Source organism: Myodes glareolus, chromosome 24, assembly GCF_982192425.1.
Source record: "Myodes glareolus chromosome 24, mMyoGla1.1, whole genome shotgun sequence".
Lineage (NCBI taxonomy): Eukaryota > Metazoa > Chordata > Mammalia > Rodentia > Cricetidae > Myodes > Myodes glareolus.
In genome coordinates this window covers 10,266,328-10,270,678 of record NC_142049.1, presented here as the reverse complement: position 1 = coordinate 10,270,678, position 4,351 = coordinate 10,266,328, and positions in this window count along the sequence as shown.

The following is a 4,351-nucleotide window of genomic DNA, read 5'->3' as shown; positions in this document are numbered from 1 at the left end:
GAAAGGGACAGGTCCAGATAATTTGTGACAGGTTCATATCGTTTCTATGTTATGAGGGTTTAAGAGGGATCTGAGGAAGGATATAACAGAACCCCAGGAGGCTGAAAATTCTTAGACTTAAGAAAAGTTGCAGTCATGTTTTTAGCGCCACTTTAATGGTAAGCTACATCAGCTATAGAATAGATAACTGGAGGATTGGTATTGTTCAATGCTATGGAGTATAGATAATTTGATCATAAACTCCAGGTTCTACATACAAAACTAAATTTTCTGCTGTATGCCTTGATGGATTTCTATGTTTCATTGACTTGATCTTTCCTCAATGGTAACACAATTTTCTTTTTTAAAATAGGAAACTTTGCCCCCTGCTACTGTATTCATTAAAGTATATAGTTTTCTTTTTGAAATTTAAAAGTCATACAAGAGGTTGCTAAGAATTTTAGCTCAAACAGATCATGAGCTTATCAATATTTATTTAATTTTATTTATTTCTTTGTATATGTGTATATGTGAGTGAAAATTCCACCAGAAACAAAAAGGTGATTAGAGCTAGAATTACTTATTGTTTGGGGCAATATAATATGGGTTCGGTGGACCAAAACCTAACAAGACCAGTAAAATCTCTCAAGCACTGAGTCGTTTCTCCAAGATCCTGGGCCATAGACATTAGAAAAACCTTTGAATTATTCTGACTTTAGGGTTATTTAGCGGTGTACTAAACACATTTACATTATGAAATGTACAAGAAACATTATCTACCACTGTGTAGTGATATTCTTTAACAGTGCTGTATGAACTTAATTTGGGCATCAAGATAACAAGGGATAGGGTTGAGATGGCTAATATTGTTGTCAATATGATAATATCTAAAATCACAAAAAATTTTGAAGTTTAAGGGTATTTCCAGAAAGTCTTGACCTTCGTAGGAAAATGTACCCTTAGTACAAGTGGCTTTATTTTCTGAATTTACATCCATGGAGGAAAGGAGAAAGTTGGACATCATATAATTAGATTGGTACAGTTTGTCAACTTCTTCTTTGTAATTGTAGGTACACTCTAGTCAGCTCTTTCATTTTCTAGCAATTATGATTTCTCTACCATGATGGACTGCACCTCCAATTCATGAAAATCAATATATCCTTTCTCATTCTTTTCCTTGTTCTCCCAACTTCGAGAAAAGTATTTAATACAGGTGAGATTATGTGAATGTTTAATCAAAGTTCCTTATTTTTGTATTTTGTAAAATTTGTTTATAATTACAATGTTTTTTTCCAACTCTATGCTGTGCAATTAAGGAAATACATAATTAACTTAATTCTTGGGTCAATATGATCATGTTCTTTATGATCTATCACAGTGTAATTCCTGGGGACTAAATAATGTGTTCTATAGTAAGTACAAATTATTAAAAAAACTAATTGTCTTAAGACATGGATTCTTAATAAGGCTATCCAAAACGGTGTACCTTTGGGAACCAAGCATGAGTAGCCAGAAGATTTAAATAGGTCTGTTAGAGATGTTTTCTTATAAAACATTTCAAATTCCTGTTGCATATATTTGTATTTTCATCCTAAAAAATTATCTCCAGTTTAGCTTAGAACTTTCTTACAATACTAAAGATTCAAAAATGTTGTTATATATCAGAGTTTCTAAAGATGGCTAGTTACACATTTTATTTTCCTTTTAGTTGATCCACTGAAATTGATCTCTAAAGGATCTGGAAAGTTTTCTTCTTCAATGACTTGCTCAAAAACCAATCTACATATATCTGGAAATTTACATTTTTTTAGGAACATGAGGAATCCTAATTGTTCTAAGGTACAAGTTTTATATTTTGATTGGTAAAATATTAAAATTATTGTTTAAATTTTTAAAAATTATCATAGATAAGGAAGAAATTGGGAAAATTATTTAAAGCGGTCTAATTTAGCATTGATCTATTCATTTTTCTTTTTTGCCTTCTTTTTGTATTTAACCATCCTGAAAGTTGTATTAGCCAGAGAAGTATCTTGAATTTTATCTTTCTACAAAACATTCATTCTGTGCCCACAGACAGCTTTTTTTTCTAAATATTCCATGTATGATCCAGCCTAACGTGAATCAGAGTTTTGATTTCCATAATACCATCTCCACAGACTTTTGCCCGGGTACTGGTCCTGTGAAATTTGCCTTTAAAATAGCAATCAACTGAAAATTTCTAAATGAAGGTATGAATGCAGAGAAACTTGTCATCTGAGGCTTTTTGTTGTTTTATGAAAATTTGTACATGCTTATTTTTGCCTCCTTCAGTGCAGAATAGGATGCCCTCATAATATCTATATTAGTCTATCATTTAGTTAATAACATATATCATAAACATACACCTATCCATACACAGACAGAAAGAAGGAGAGAGAGGGGGAGAGAGGAAGCGAGGGAGAGAGAAAGAGAGAGAGAGGAAGAGGGAGAGAGGGAGAGAGAGAGAGAGAGAGAGAGAGAGAGAGAGAGAGAGAAGAATGGGAGGGAGAGAGAGGAGGGAATAAATTCAGAAACTCAGTGAGGGAGGAGGACAAAGAGGAAGAGATATAAAGAAGTTGCAGGAGGAATGCAGACAGGCAAAGGCCTGAGAGGGATGGACAAAGAAGTGACAATATTTCCCTCTTTCAACCCTTCCTTAGCAATAGTTCTGATCATTAGTGGTTGGGTGTGCAGTGTATTTGTTAACTTTAGGACTGAGCATTCTGTAGACTCTTAGTCACCTCACCTTGACCTACTTAGTTTAATCACATTTTATTGTAAATAGAAGAATCTTTGGTTATTGCTAAGAGATGCATCAATCTATGGGCATAGCCATGTCAATATCAGTCATTTTCATACTAAGCTCATTTAAGAACATCCTAATGTTCCTAGAAATCTTACTTTTTTTCTGAAGCTAAAATTGTCTTTAAAGAACACAGCTAATATTTTTATATATATCACTTTTTGAAGTCTGTTGTGGACCAAATGATTGAACAATGAGTGACTTTCATGATTAGTTTGTTTTTCATGCCAAAGCTTTTTATGATTGAACATATTTTCTCATGGCTTCTTCTTATTCTATACTACCAAATACTTATATACAATAGTATCATGGTCTTTACCTAGTACTTCTGAGGTAAAATCATTAATGTAAAAAGCAATTAAGAATAGTTGTGAATCTATTGTGAATTATAGATTTCATATGCTTGGGAATCATCTAAGAAACAAGTTTCTGAGTACATTTTCTTAAAAGTTTGGCAAATTTTGGAAGATCCATCCAATTTTGTAAGATACCCTATTATGTATTCTAGGGTTCCATACTGAATAAAAAGGTGAAGTTAAGAGGTGTGAGAGAATTTAACTCTTTCTTCTCCTTCACCACACAGGTAATGTTATTTGGTAGAATGTAAGACTGTTAAATATTGAGGATAAAGAACAATATTTATGAAAATGAGATGATATTTTGTTAGAATTACTTTAAGGAAATTCTATGACATTAGGATCCTGGCTTTAGAAAGCTATAACAAGTTAGGTATATCCTATCTGCACAAAAATTAAACTATAAACATCATGATGAAAGATAGGAAAAGAAATTAATAAATATAATTTTATAAGTTATTCCTGTCTTCAGAAGTATTGACAAGAAGTCCAAATTAAACAGGGAAAAGCATAGGAACCCAAACAGTCTGACTCTGTAGTCTGGTTCATTATTGTTTCAGTTCTGATTAGAGAGAGTCTTAAGAGTTGCAATATTACTAGAGTTAAACCTACTTAGAGAAAGAATCCCTGCCTAATTTAAAGGGAAGCTTTGTCAGGTTGATGAACATTTTATTTGATCTACATGGTATTTAAATGTCAGCCATATCATTTGGAAGAGGGGGGAATTTGTTTCCTATTTAATGGTCCCATCTTCTCATGAAGTCGTTGACACCAATAGTAATATGTCTACTAACCTGCTCTGTTCAAACAACGTTTGTGGAAATGAATAAAGAGTTCATGGAGGATCCTCTGTATCTTGAATAGATGATTTAAAGGACAGCAGCTAAAAATTGGAAATACCTTAGTTAATCTATCCTTTCTTCATCCTTGAATAGCAATTGTTAATGGTTTGAGGTAGACACCATGATTGTCCTTACAGTTGAGCAACAATTATTTTTAATGTCTAAAACAATCAAAAGCAAAGGAAGTAATGGGAGCTATAACAATATTTTCTCATACCCTTAGACATCTACTGGGCATTTGCAGTAGTTTTAGGAAATGCAGCATTTAATCTCTATTAGAGTTTGCTTAACAAAACTATTAAGCAAATAGTTGACACAGAAGGTCAATAATTCATCCAACTTTTTGCTGTCCA